The 15,675-nt window shown below is 39.7% G+C and overlaps 1 pseudogene; it reads left to right on the plus strand.

Annotated features, from left to right (window-relative positions):
• Positions 1 to 3,424: 3,424 nt before the first annotated feature.
• The window catches only part of LOC127626683 (spermatogenesis-associated protein 20-like), a 67,479-nt pseudogene continuing 55,228 nt past the window's right edge, over positions 3,425 to 15,675 (plus strand).

Genomic DNA, 15,675 nt, shown 5'->3' on the forward strand with positions numbered 1-15,675 from the left:
ATACTAAAAGTCGTACATAAATAATTACATTTGTTATTTAAATAAATGATGGTTTTATATATTAGTTATTTTTAAACGGCGTTATATTAATACACAAGCAATAGCCAAACAGACATGCACAGTGATTGAGCAGTGGTGGCTCAGCGGTTAAGGCTCTGGGTTACTGATCAGAAGGTCGTGGGTTCAAGCCCCAACACCACCAAGACACCACTGTTGGGCCCTTGAGCAAGGCCCTTGAACCTATCTGCTCCAGGGGCGCCGTATCATGGCTGACCCTGCACTCTGACCCCAGCTTAGCTGGGATATGTGAAAAATAAATAATTTCACCATGTATATGCAGAAATGTATGTATAATGTGTGACAATTGGTCAAATTAAATTAAATTAATTAAATTAAACCAGTATTTTGTAGCTTCATGAATGAAACGCTAGAGATTATTATGTGGCAGAGCAGCGACATATAGTGGCGAAGTAAGGTCACTCCACTGATAGTTGCCTACATAAATCTGCAGCACGGTGAGGTCGGTGCGAATCTATGACATACCTGGAGTGGTGCTGGATGACAGGGGCAGGCTAAATATATATAGTTTGTGCTGTTGTGATTTAATGTGCTGGAGTAACGTCATTTTCCTACCATCCCATTAAAATAGTTGCGACACACTTTGCAAAAGGCGTGGGCATTGTCGATATTTATATTTATGCATTTGGCAGACGCTTTTATCCAAAGCGACTTACAGGGCACTTATTACAGGGACAATCCCCCTGGAGCAACCTGGAGTTAAGTGCCTTACTCAAGGACACAATGGTGGTGGGTGTGGGACTCAAACCAGCATCCTTCTGATTAACAGATAGCAGATTACGTGCTTAGACCACTAAACCACCACCACTCCTGTTATGGCTTCGAGATATGAAATTAAATTCTTCCATCCAGCTGTTGTTAAATTTACATGTATATATATTATTATTTTATTTCCACCATAGCACCACATAAGTCTTCTCATCTCATCTTGATGCTTGATTAAAAACTTGCTGCCTCTGCTTCCTGCGCAGATATCAACAGCGCAACTTGAGTTGTTGCCAGGTTGAGGTAACAAATGGGTTGACATTTGTATGATGTGTCGATTGTGTGAGTAGGATGCGTTTCATACAAGATCTGGCAACTGGACAACCTTGTAATAATATATTGGTGTGATTATTCATATAACGAGGTTTGGGCCAGGCGCGTCACTAGACCCCAGTATAAATCTGCTGTGCCCCAGTAAAATCTCAAATTTGAGTTTTAACAATTTACTTTATTTGTCAGTGCATTCATTTAGATTGATAATCCCGGAAAAATGAAACTGATCTATCTAAATGTGACGCAGTAAACCACCCAATCAACGCTTGTAAAAGCAACGCAGTTTAACCGAAAACACAAATCTGACGCATGCGCGCAGAAATCCATGTCCGTGCGCTTGCTGTAACCAAAGCCACTGCAGCGCGCACAGCCACACACACAAGTCTAGTGGCCGGTTGCACCAGCTATAGGCCTATGTACATTACAACTTAGCCTAGTTGTGGCGTAAATGGGCACTAAGTCACAACTTACGCACTACTAAATATTTGAGCATTACTACACCATTAAACTTAGGTATGACGTAACCCTACGTATAAACTAAACATTTAAGTAAGACTCCGACCAGCAGTAGCCTAATGGCTGGAATAAAAAAGCACATCAATGTGCTCACATACAAAAGAGAGAAAATAAACTTTCTTTTAAGCGGCTCGTCTGGTGTCAAGTGTCAACATTTACGAAATATTTCAGATATTAAAATGAATAAATATCTATTTTTCTAGCCTGTTGTATTAGCATTTATTTATCACCCCTTATTTATTTTACGGTTCCTATATATTGTTATTTACACAGTACAAATATACTATATATAAATCTACTTTTATTACGTATCATATTTTAATGGGATATAGTTTATTACAGCTGACAGTTACACGAGCAGACAAGGTTTGAACATCAACCGTAACAAGATAAAACTGAAATTCACGGCTTATTATTGGATCAATAGGCTACAGGTAAACGTATGTATTAGGCCTACATTATGGAGAGATTACGACCTACTAGTCTAGTCTTGCCTTAAGAACAGGTGGTACAAATTAAGCACTGAACAACTAATTAGTAAACCCTTACTGTGAACTTTACCTCCTAACTTACGTGAGAACTTAAGCACAGCTGGTGCAACCCTACCCAGGGGTCGGCACACAAGTCAGAATTGAGGTAGGCGATGAAAACATGATGAAACTAAAGTAAGTTTTAGATCATCAATACTGATGATCTTATTTTTACTCAAAGATTATTGGCTCATGTAGAACATCAGAAAAAGTTCTGGACGAAGCAGGGACAGGAAAGCATAAAGGAGAGATGAGTATGAGGACTTGAAAAACAAACTACATCCTCTGCCGTCAGAGTCAGGTCTCAGACATCAGATGAAAAAGCATCCAAGTCTCATGAAAACCTCTGTCAAGTCTCTGTAATTGCAGAGAAAATATATATATTTGTGTTCTATAGTACTGTCTTTGATTGTGTACAATAAATCAATCTTTTGGATATAAAATTAATCATTTAATTCACTAGCACTAGTTTAGGACACTATAACAGTTGTTAATAACTGGCTGCTGTGTGCTAATTACCTAGCGACAATAGTTTGACTTGTTTTGAGTTGTTGATGCAAGTAAACTTAATGAGTTTCAAACGTCAGTTTAAACTTACACCAATTAGCCTATATTAACTAGCTAGTTATTAATTTATAGAAACAACACTTATGCATTTATAAAGTTAGAGATGGCTCCGCTAGTTTTGCAAGCTAGCAACCAAACTCCACCAGTTTAGTGACCAACGCTTACCTAGCAACCAACTCTCTGCTCATTCTGAGACCTTTTTGTCTAAAGCCGTTTCATCTGAGGCCGTTTTGCCTGACATTGGATAATGCAATTCCACAGACTTACTTTTCCTGATGTGTAATATAGAAGAATGCAAATGTGCAAGAGAATTTTCTCCAGTTTTGTTATTTGCATATACAGTGTATGCATTTTATGCTGTAAAACATGTTGAAAATACTTAAATATTTTCATAAAGATAAATACCTCTACATGTTTACCTTTCCCAATATTTGTTGCAGTGTAGGAATAGTAGGTTAAGCAAGGAAAGTTTGTATAGTGCATTGTTTTGCACATTCAAGAAACAAAAAAGCGATAAGAGTAATCGGGGGCCTGTGCCCCAGTAGAGTTTATGTCTAGCAACGCCCCTGGTTTGGGCCTTACAAATTATGGGAGTTTCCTGGAAGAAATCACAAAAGGGGAGGGTGGCAGGAGATGGGTGTGTAATACGGGAGACTCCTGGGAAAAACTGGAGTGTTGACAGGTATGATCTATGATTGGGCTTCTTGCGGTCTCCATCATCAAGCACCACCAGACTCATAACACAGACCAGACTTTTCACCAGATCACTTCTGAGAAAAGACAAACTAAACACTTTATATAAGAGCCGGTGCTCTGGGCCAGCACACGCCTTACAGTTTGGCAAAAAGTCAGTGCCTGTTAGTTTGAGATTGTCCTGGGAGAGATTCAGGTAGGCACTGACTCTGACATTAACTCTTTCATGAGTTAATCTGTTTTGGTACCCACTCGCATGCTTGAAAAAGAGACAAAACATTGTGAGCCATCTACCTATATATAAAACACGTTAAAATGCACCTATAGTGTCCTAAAATGCTGTCTAGGTAGCTCACTTCAAGTTGTGTGACAACCCTTTACTTACATGCCGTAAAACTGCTGCTGTGCGACTTAAAGTGATGCCCAGAGTTTAAGTTTGTTATCAACGTAAAAGTTGACATTCGTTGCATTGAAAGTGGGGGTTAACTAGTAGACAGTATAATGTATAGAGCTGTCAGACTTCGATCTTATTTCAGATGCAAACCATTTACACAACTAGGTCTTTGTACTTCTCTGCAGAATTTGAAAACAAAGGCTAATGATCCAGTTTGTAATCAAATCACTTGGTACATACTTATTTATCACAGATATATTCACTGATCACACGTCTGTATTTGATGTAGATCTTCTGGAGTGGTCTGCTTTAGCATGGCATTAGGGAGTGATGGACTCAAAAACACACTAATCGCCCAAGTAAGGAAGAGTCTTCTTATATACTGTGGGTGGCATGCACACAACCCTGTAGACTGGTGAGGAGATTTTCAGGCTTGCTGTGAAACACAACAATTCAGATTGCTTGAAGTTGTGAACAGATGTGTAATATATTTAAAGCAAGTAACTGTTTTACTTAAAGGGATAGTTCACCAAAACGTTTAAATTCCCTCATACTTAACTCACCCTCATGCCATCCCAGATGTGTATTACTTTCTTTCTTCTACAGAACACAAAGATTTTTTAGAAGAATATCTCTGCTCTTTGGGTCCTTACAATGCAAGTGAATGGTGACCATTCATCCACACTAGTCTTCCTCAACACATTCTATAAGAATAAGATGTTTTTCACTCTTCTGCTGTGTCCTCTGATAAGACACAGTTCTCTGCCTCCCTTTTCCTCTCTGACCTTGCCAATGAGGGTAAATAAACAATGAGAGAATTTACATTTTTGGGTGAACTAGCCCTTTATTAAAACCCTTGTTTTTTTTTTTTTTAACTGGTATCCATGGGGGCTTGAAGCCTTTGATAAGGCAAAGAATGAGGACAACCCCATTTCGTTTATCAGGTAACATAGCCTTATGGTAAACATCTCTGATGGTTGGTCGGTCCATGTTGTATTAGTGTTGTTTGGCATACAGGCCTGGCACACACATTACAGTGTTTTTACTTGTTTTAGTGGTTTATTACACCTGTCACTGGTGTCCCGTGATGGAGAGGGAATAGTTTGAAGATGAGGATATCGGAAAAATCCTCAGCAAGAACTTTGTCTGCATAACAGGTCTGTGGATGATACTGTCAATATGGGACTGCATTATGTCCTGCAACACCTCGACAGACCTGGGACTTATGCAAAGATCCTATTTGTGGACCTCAGTTCAGCCTTCAATGCCATCATGCCTGATCTACTCTCAACCAAACTGACCCAGCTCTCCATGCCCGCCCCAATCTGTCTATGGATCACCAGCTTTCTAAAAAATAGGCAGTAAGTCGTGAGACTGGGGAAACTCCCATCCAGGACCCTCATTATTAGCACTGGTGCTCCTCAGGGATGCGTCCTTTCTCCACTGCCCTTGTTCCTGTACGTGAATGACTGCACTGCAAAAGTCCCCACTGTCAAGCTCCTGAATTTTGCAGATGACACCACGGTCATCTGCCTCATCTGCGATTGTGATGAGTCTGCATACAGACAGAAGGTTGATCCACTTGCTGGCAGTCACAGCCTTGAGATGAACATGCTCAAAACAGTGGAGATGATAGTGGGGACAGTGGAGACTTCAGGAGAACACTTGACAATTAAGCTCAATATGATTCTGATGAAAGTAGACAGAGAGGAGTGGCCTGCTGTTGACAAAGTTTACATGACATTTGTGCAGGCTTGTAGAATTTATTGTTGACAATACTGTAACTTATAAAGGGTCATGCATAATGAAAACATTCATTGAATTAATTGCTTTCTTCCCAAGCAACCAGAGGTGGTGGTTGGCCAATGAGCGTGTGGCTCACACCAGATCTCCGGCCATTTATAGGTGGCACGCACTTTCCACCAAGAGACAGTGGAAGAAGACCTGGATTGAAAACTGTGCTTTTACAAATTATAGAACAACTAAGAACAGCGTAACCGCTGTTTGAGCTGAGACTGAATTTTAAACGGTATCATATTTTGAACTTTATTAGATACACCTTGCCCTTCACTACATTAATATTGGACAAACGCAACATCAGAATTTTTCTTTATTTCCCTAAGATCCTCAAGTGTAAAAAGAGAAAATTCTCCTCTTGTACATTGCTGCAATAATGATAAAACCACTTGTTTTAAATGATGTCAAGGCAGCTATGATAACTATTTTCATATTGTCTACATTTAGTCCAGAATTAGCCAAGTGGTTATGTTCCTTTTTTAAAAAAAATATTTGTTTATAGTTTGGTTTTTAGAACTGTATCTTGATTGTTTTAAAAAAAATTTCAGTTATCCCCACCACCCCACACACAAAGATTACAGAATCTCCCTTCTGACACCCCCAAACTCCACTGGTAGAGCATGGTGCCAGCCATGGCATGACCATGGGTTTGATGCATTAAATGTCCATTCAGTAATGTTTTCCTCATAAATTTTTTTTACTCAAAGACATGAATTGTAATTTTGCAATATATGTAGAAATCATGACCACTCACATTAAAGACTCCAGTCATAACATTAACCTTATAAAAGCTGTTTATCTACATGTAGAGGGTCCACAGATGAGGGCTGCCATGTTAGAATCACCTGACCAGCTGAATACTACTCGCTTAATCTCAGAAACCGTCCTGTTATTTGACACTTTCACTCTTTGATTAAAGTAATCATGAACTACTTTAATTACTGTGAATAGTCATTTCTATAATGGCATCTGAACCTGAAACTATTTATTTTAAATGATGCTGCATTCAAGCCACTAGGTGCCTGTGTAAGTCCAAGATGACGCAAAGAAAAAGTTACTGAGTACACCTTTAACTGATCAAATGTTTACATCGGCTTGAATGCCAGCAGATCCTTTTGGATAAAAGCATATGGCAAATGCATACATGTACCTGTATATATTGTGTGTTTATGTGACCGAGTAACAGAGAAACTCTGGAGTCCAGTGGGGAGAGGGTACTGGAAGCCCTTAGGAAGGGCACAGCAATCTCTGCCAGTCCTGGAGAACCTCATCCATCCGGTCCAGATGTTGCCAACAGATGTTTCCAGCTGCTGGCTTACACTTATGAGGAGGAATATGAGGCTTTCAAAAGGCACCAAAGTTCCCTTCACCAGGTAAACACATATTGAAAAGAAATCAAGGGATTTATTCATTTTAATCAAGTTTGTTCTTGATTTTTAAATATGACAGAGGCTCAGAGATAATGTTAAAGGAAAACCATCAACACAATATCCTGTTGACCACCTGTTTGAGTCAATTACCTGTCAAATGCTGGTCTGCATGAAGAATGGCTCTGTGTTTTTCTTTGCTACATTGAGCCTAATCTTCCTGATGTCATTTTGGGCAGTAAATTGTGCCACCTCTGAGGGAGCAGAAGCACTGCAGATGGTCCTTCACACTCTCAGAATGATCACTAGGGGGCATTCAAGACCATGTGGCACAGGTGACATGCAGGCACTAACACAAACTGCATATTCAGAACCTGTCTGTTATTTCGGATTCTCAATCCTTCCTTCCTCTTTTTTCAGGGTTTTCATAGATCAGTGTTTCCCAACCACTGTGCCGTGGTACACTAGTGTGTTGTGAAAGATTGTCAGGTGTGCTGTGGAAAATGATCAAATTCCACAAAATAAATAAATGCATGAAAAAACAAATATTTTCAGGGATACAAACTCCTCACTTTTTGAGGTCAACCCACTTCCATGCACCAGTACAGGGTGGCAGCCATTTTGTAATGATGAACAACATGCACAATTAAAACCCCTTCAAATTGTCATATAAAGGTCATATCAATTCTTAAATATCTTAAATGATACAACAAAAGTCTTAATTATCATTTAAAGAGGTCTTACATTTGGGGGTGGAAAGACAGGAATCATGATATGATTTAATGTGATTATCAAACTTCAAAAGAATATGATTTAATAAAATAAATGTCTGCGCTCTGTCCTTCAAAGTGAAAACACAACACTGTATTTTCACCAAGCACGTGGGGGCTTATGAGTGATTCCAGCTGTTGCAGAACAGTTTGCAATCATTAAGCCATATCGGAAGTGTATGATAAGCAATAACTAATGATCAACTGTTGATGATGAAGGTATAGTGTTGATGAAATGTTTTATTTTAGTTGTTTATATTGTGATACGTTGTAGATTATTGTAGGAGAGAAAATTTTGTTTGAATGAGCAGCTAGAAGCAGTGAAGCGCTTACATTTCAAAATAACAGTGCCCGGTGTATTTCAGCCTTTATAGTTAAAAGTTTTGCACTATGAATAAAATATGATTTCCCCTGGTTAGGGGTATTTTGGTTGCACCATAAACTGCATCTGGAATTTAATTCAATTTGGATACTTGTAGCCTCTGTCTGGCCCTCCGCATCACAGGAAGGAAAGACTAAGATCATTTAATATAGGCTACCAATTTTAAAAACTATTGGCTGATTAACACGTTGTCATTTTAGCAAATCTAATACTGGCGGACCTCTAATTTGTATATATTTATATAATGGTACATAAACCAATTATAATGTGACATGTGGACAATAGCGGTTCTAGCTTGTTTGGCAACAAACCCCCAAAGCTGTTGCCCGGTGGGGGAGGCAGCAACTTTTATTTGTTCAGGTCTTGAAAAGGGTCTTAAATTTTCCACTCAATCCAGAGGACAATATAAGAGTTACTGTTTAAAAGAGTTACAACAGTAATGAAAAACCTGGAAATATCAGGGAATTTAAAAATTGTGATTTCCAGGCCTGGAAAAGCATCCAGAAATCTACTGTGTGCTGAACTGTGTGCATATGGTAACTTATTTGTAATGTTAACTGGGGTACTGTTGGCCAAGAAGTAATCATTCCCACAAGAAACCACAAGGTACCTTTGCAGACAGCCTACAATTGGAAAAAAATACACAAAACACAATTGATTTTGAGCATTAGGCTGCCCTCTGCAGTCTGGTGGGTCTATTGCGCTGAGGATGCAGATTCCTTTCCCAGGACAGAGCACACTGAGAAGAGAGAGGGAGTGTTCTGTGTGTGGACAGCAGGAGAGATCAGAGAGCTGCTTCCTGACATCATGCAATGCGCCACAGGAGGCGCAACACAGGCAGATACATTCATGCATCATTATGGTGTGAAAGAGCAAGGCAACGTGGACCCTGCACAGGTTTGGAAAGTTCATATTAAAGCGTTTAATGTACACATTGCAACACCTCATTTGCGAACGGAGCAGATTTTACGATGCATGTTAATTTTTTAAAGCAAGCTTCGATTTGACTGGCTGATCTTTGATTTTTGTTGCTCTCTATGTTCCTGTAGGACTCCCAAGGAGAGCTGCAGAGGCAAAATTTGCTGAATGTGCATTACTCAGTGGAGCTCACCGTTGCTCACTTTGGCATCAGCATAGACAGGCTATCCGAGCTGTTGACCGATGCCTGGACCATACTGGCTGAGGTGCTGAGAGCTCGCCCACCTCTTCACTTTGACACCAAAATGCTGGCCTCCTGCTGGAAATTGTTGGAAAGGTATCTGTCAGCCAGTAATATACTGCTGGAGACCTGAGAGCACTGAACTCTAATTAGAGTTAATTGTTTCTCATAGTGTGTTTTGTAATGGAAACAGCCATCCATTAATCAATGAATGGCTGGGGCATGAAGAACATTTTCAATGCATGCAGCCCCTGAGGCCATACCACTGTCATATACTTGCACTTTTCGTGTTTATTGATTACATTTAGGGGACAAGGTTCAGTGTTAGACAACCTTTTTGTTTTGGACTGGTTTTTTTTTTATAGCAGCAACACTATAATAAAATAAAGTTCTTTCATCAGCTGTTTAGAATTTGTGACAGGCCTTGTAAAGCACATAGAGGGGACCTCTGGGTTGTGGTCTTTGCCCTCGCTGTCTTTAATGAAAAGATATCAAAGCCTTCACAGGGTGCCAAGGCACTTCAGAGCTTGTGCTGACAAAAGCTCTCATTGAAAAGTGACTAATGAGCTGATATCTTAATTAAAGAAAGCCTGAGACATTGTTTAATGAAACTGTTCCTTCCAGAGCTAAGCTCAATTACATTCTTAATTCATATCAACTGGATAGTGCTACATGCAGAGTAACCTTTTGCATTAATCAAAGCTGATAGGCCAACTCATGAAGCTGTGAGACATGTCTGGGATATGGGCTAACAGAGCTCTGACAAGACCATTGTTTGTGATTTCTAGCCTTCTGAACACAACTGTATTTTAGATCCTATAGTCTCACGCTGTCTCCTTTCAAAGCTTCTCTTTCTTGGGTGGCACCTATTGCACCTTTTCAAACTGTTATTAGGTCTAGTTAAAAGAATAGTTAACCCAAAAATGTAAATTCTCTCATCATTTACTCACTCTCATGCCATCACAGATGTGTATGACATTCTACCTTCTGCAGAATACAAATGAAGAATATCTCTGCTCTGTAGGTCCATACAAGGAACGTGATGCACATCTGGAATGGCATGAGGGTGAGTAAATGATGAGAGAATTTTCATTGTTGGGTGAACTATCCTTTTAAGGGATATATCAAGTAAGAGGCACACAGACAGAACACTTCCCAAAAGTGATTTATACAACTTTGGTTCTTAAAGGAAAAGTTAATCTGAAATTAATATTCTGTCATTATTTATCCCTCAAATCATTCTAAACATTTTTAACTTCTTCTGTGGGACTTTCCTGGTTAAATAAAGGATATATATAAATAAAAAGTGAAAGTAGCCCATACAACCTATTGGTTTTCAAATTTACAGCTGGAGGGGAAGATTATTGGTGAGCAATTACTTACATTTTGATCTGTTTATCAATCAAAGCTAGCATATGGCTGCAGAAGACATGAAAAATAGAACACAAGTTGTATGGACTACATTTATTGTGCTTTTTGGTGTGTGTGTGTGTGTGTGTGTGTGTGTGTGTGTGTGTGTGTGTGTGTGTGTGTGTGTGCGTGTATTTATCACTTTGTGGGGACCAAATGTCCCCATAAGGATAGTAAAACCCGACATTTTTGACCTTGTGGGGACATTTTGTTGGTCCCCATGAGGAAAACAGCTTATAAATCATACTAAATTATGTTTTTTGAAAATTTAAAAATGCAGAATGTTTTCTGTGAGGGTTAGGTTTAGGGGTAGTGTTAGGTTTAGGGGATAGAATATAAAGTTTGTACAGTATAAAAACCATTATGTCTATGGAAAGTCCCCATAAAACATGGAAACACAACATGTGTGTGTGTGTGTGTGTGTGTGTGTGTGTGTGTGTGTGTGTGTATGTTTTAAATTTCTGGTCCTTAACGGACATTAACAGCATATGGGTTTTGGATGACATGAAGGTGAGAAATAATGACAGAATTTCATTTGAGTGACATTTTCCTTAATCTGCTCTTATTTTGCTTAACTGCTTTTCCTTAAACAACCACAGAGATACATTTTTACTTTGGGCCAGTGACTATTCATGGATAGGGGGGCTAAGCCTCTTTAGGGGGGTTTGGGCGTACTCCCCCAGTTTAAAGCCCCCAAAACGTCTTTTCATCATGTAATTTTAGAGTAACAACAGGTGTAATATCTATCGAAATACGGCTATTTTTGGTATAACTTTCTCAAAGTTTGTGTTAGACTTACTTAAATTCTATCCAAATAAATTAATTAAAGTCCACTCCGACACCAACAAAATGCACAAAAATGGCTGTACTATGTAGCCAAAATACTTTTTTTATTTTATTTTGAGAGAGAGAAATGAGGTCATGCAGGTCATATTATACCATTAGAAAAAAATTATATTTAAGTTTCACCCTTTTGTTAATTGTTGCTCAAAGTAAAAAAAAAATTAACCCAAGAATTCAGCCACATGGGACATCTTAAACTGTATCATCCACAATGGGGAAAAGCAAAATTGAACTAATGAGCTAAATAAAATAAAAAAAAAATGAAAAATAATTAGGAATAAAATCTGATAAAGTAAATATTACAACCTTGCAGAACTACTCCTCCTGCTTCTCTCTTTTGATGCTTATTTTGTGGGTGGACTCTTTAAAGTGTACCTCCTATTTTTAAAGGTGGCAAAGTGGTCAATGACACTATTGTGACTTAGTGGCCCAAGCATTTCACCCTCAATAGACATGGCTGTTCATGTCCCATTATCTTAAGCAACCAGGAGTGCAGCCGGCGCAGTGCACTAAAGGACCTTTCACAGGAGCAGCTGCTCACAGGAATTGTGAGGGCAACCTGAATGTTTTCCTTCAGAGAAGGAAACATATCATTAAACAAGAGGTTATGCACTGCAAGTATATCGTTGGAAGGACATCCAGCCTCTCTTCTCTGGGCAAGAAACTTTCTGGCCACTTTCTGGATGTTCTGTTTTAACATCAGTGCCGTACTGATTGGCAAACTCGGTTAAGCATGATGTACCTAGGAAGTTTTTTGAGTTTGGGCTGTGTGCCTCCATGTCTTTGAGCAGACCTGCATCTACAGTCCAGAATCACTGGTCAAGCTCACAAACCATCCTGTCCAAGCAGGGGAGCAACAACTCTGTTTTCATTGTTTGGGAACATGACAATTCTGTACCTAAACCCAAGGAGGTCTCCACAACGAAATCTCACATTTTCCTTAGTTTGCACTTTCTTCATCAACTCATATTTACAATAACATAAGGCTTAATAGGTGATTAATCAGTTTACATTTTAAGTTGTTTATTTTGATCTAGTAAAATCTTCATTTCTCACCAGATTGGTGGCACTGCCTCTCTTGAATAATCTCCATATATCCATCTAATGTTACAGTTGAGAAATTGAGGATAATACAACAACATTGTGATCAACACTGTCACCTTTTCTACACATGACCTACTGATAAATGTTTTGCAATGGCCTACTGAATGAAAGCAGTTGAGAATGAAAAGATATGTTCATGATGTTACGCCATCTGTCTCATTTATAGCCTGGCAAAGATAGCAAAACTACATTAAATACAACGTTAATTGGATATCATCGCCACATAACTTATGTCGAATTTAAAAGACACCATTAACGTTAGCTAGCTTGCAACTTCTGTTACACTTAAAGGCAGCCTCACATAAAAACATATTGGTTAACAAAGCTTTGATTATGACCAAAGTCTATAGCAGTGAATACTCTCTCTCTCTCTCTCTCTCTCTCTCTCTCTCTCTCTCTCTCTCTGCTCACTCTCTTAAGCCCCCTAATATAGGCCTAGCGATGTCCCTGCTTTGGGCTTCAGCATGACAACTTATTTTCTTTGGTTAGGTTTTCCAAAGGTTAGTCTGTAATCTGTGTCTGTCTACTCCCATTTGTTTTGTTGGTCAGGGCTGATGTTGTCTGGGTTTGCACGAGTCGGAGCTGTACTGAGGGACAAAAAGAGCTGAGCTGGCTGCTTGTTTTCTTCAAAAACACCTATGGGATGAAGAGTGCCAGAAGATTATCCATTCCTGTTATCATGGAAATAACATTGAGGTGGAGCAAGTGTAAGGAATGTTTCTGACTTGCCCAAAATAAACATACATAAAATGGGGTCCAGAAGTCTACGAGTGCTATTGAAAATGATACTTTAATTTTATGTATTTTATTCAATTCAAATGATCCTATCAGCATAATAATTTTTACACTGACATCAGAATTGTGTAGTATTTTGTATGGTGCCCTTTTGCTTTAATGACAGAATGCACTCGAGCTGGCGTGGATTCCACAAGTTTGTGCAAAACTTGATGATCTGTGTAATCCCAGTATGAATTGAGAATGTTCAAAAGGGCATCTTGTGTGCTGCAGTGGAAGCAAGGAAATCTGACCTTTTGTACAAAAGAGTTAACATGATCAATAATAGATTTGCTTATTTAATATGTGACCTAGAAACAGTGCATAATCTTGAATATACATATATATATATATATATATTTCTATTTTACTTGGCAACATTTCTATGTCTTACATTTTTTAAATCTATTTCCAGATTTGAATTAGATTTTGAATCCCAGATGAATGAGGTCTCATAATTTTGAACCCCTCTGTATATCCTGTAGGAGCACAGAGATTGATATACAGTACCTTCAAAGGATGATACTGCATTGTAAAATGTTATATTTGTAGCTCACATCTAATACCTCATCATTAAAAAAGGAAATTTTAAATTAGGAGAAATTCAATACTTTTATTTGTTAGGTTTGTCATTAGGGAATATGGAAATGGACTGTAGCAGAACCTTTTCCTGCATATTACGATCCGAGCATAATCGCGTTTGCAGTTTGCCAAGAAAACTAGCACACATTCAGTCTTGCTTTTAGCTCTTAATTGCCTTGTCACATATACTGCCAGTGAAGGTTTGACACTGAATCAGTACAAAGCTTTTCACCTATAAAAAAAATCCCACACACTAATTTGTACCTCTTATTAACACGCTGTGTCAGCACATCCATATGCTCACATGGGTAGGCCACGCTGATAATTTCCACTAGGCATTTATCACTTATCTGAATGGGCTTTGTTCAAGCCTTCATTTTGGACCTGAAAGAAACAAATTTGTTGTGTCTTTGAGCTGTTTAATGCTCCATAATCATTCCCTCTGGAATCACTGCTTGGATTGTGGCTCATCATTTGTTTTGTCCTTATACTTTGAAGTTAGTGTGTCGATGATGGGATGTTTTCTTCTGTAACAGTTCTGTTCAGGTCTGTTTGTTTGAGGGAGTTGTACAACAAAAACAAAAAAATGCATGACACATAACACCATAACATGTCATTCATCGGTGCATGACACCCCTGCTGGAACACTTTATTTTCTGGCAGGGAAATCATAGGAAATTAAAGCAAATTATCTGTGAAACTTGCAACTCGATTGGATTGACCAAATCGTCTAGCTTACGTATGTAACCTCCGTTCCCCGATGGAGGGAACGAGACGTTGTGTCAGAGAAGCGACACTAGAGGTCTCTCTTGAGCGCCGATATTCACCTCTGGACTATGAAAAAAGGCCAATGAGAGTTGGCAACCAGTATTTGCATGTCCCGCCCCCGGACATACGGGTACTTAAGCAGCGCAAATACGGGAGTTCATTCAGGATTTTTCTAAGGAGCCGGAAATGGTCCGGCCACAACAGGGGCTCGGCTCAGTGACGTGGCAGGGGAGACACAACGTCTCGTTCCCTCCATCGGGGAACGGAGGTTACATACGTAACCTAGACGTTCCCCTTCTGTCGCTCTCTCCACGTTGTGTCAGAGAAGCGACACTAGGAGTCCACTTAAAAGAGCCATGCGCTGAGCCGTGTATGCGTGATCTGCTGATACAGGAGCGAGCAGGTATTCCTACGTGCAGAACGACCAACTGTATCAGGCTGCACGTACCCTTCCCCAATGCCCCATTTAAGACATCAGGATTCCTTATCGTTACCCTGGAGGGGGGAACAAGGCGACGGCCGCCAACATGGGAACGGGCCAGCCTGGCTGGGCCTCTTTTCTCTCTATGTTTCTCGCATAGAGCAACTACGGCCGGGGCCCTTACACGCATTGAGGGAAGGGGGTCTTAGCCCTTATTAGGGCGGAGAAGACCCTCTGGAGGCCACACCTACCCGGGAGGGAGGCAAATTTTGAGTGGCAAATACATCGCATGGCCTATACTTAGGTCTTATCTTGGAACAGTAGTCGTGGTGGTAGATCCAGCCTCGCAGAGGGGGGAAGCATACAGCACGGCACCCGAGGCAGCTGTAACTGCCTAAGGGAAACACAGAGTCAACTCGTGAGGGGACAGAACCGTGGTTTTACACACAGGGGGAGTCCGAACAGGAGGCCTTACCTGTGGG

Source organism: Xyrauchen texanus, chromosome 33, assembly GCF_025860055.1.
Source record: "Xyrauchen texanus isolate HMW12.3.18 chromosome 33, RBS_HiC_50CHRs, whole genome shotgun sequence".
NCBI lineage: Eukaryota > Metazoa > Chordata > Actinopteri > Cypriniformes > Catostomidae > Xyrauchen > Xyrauchen texanus.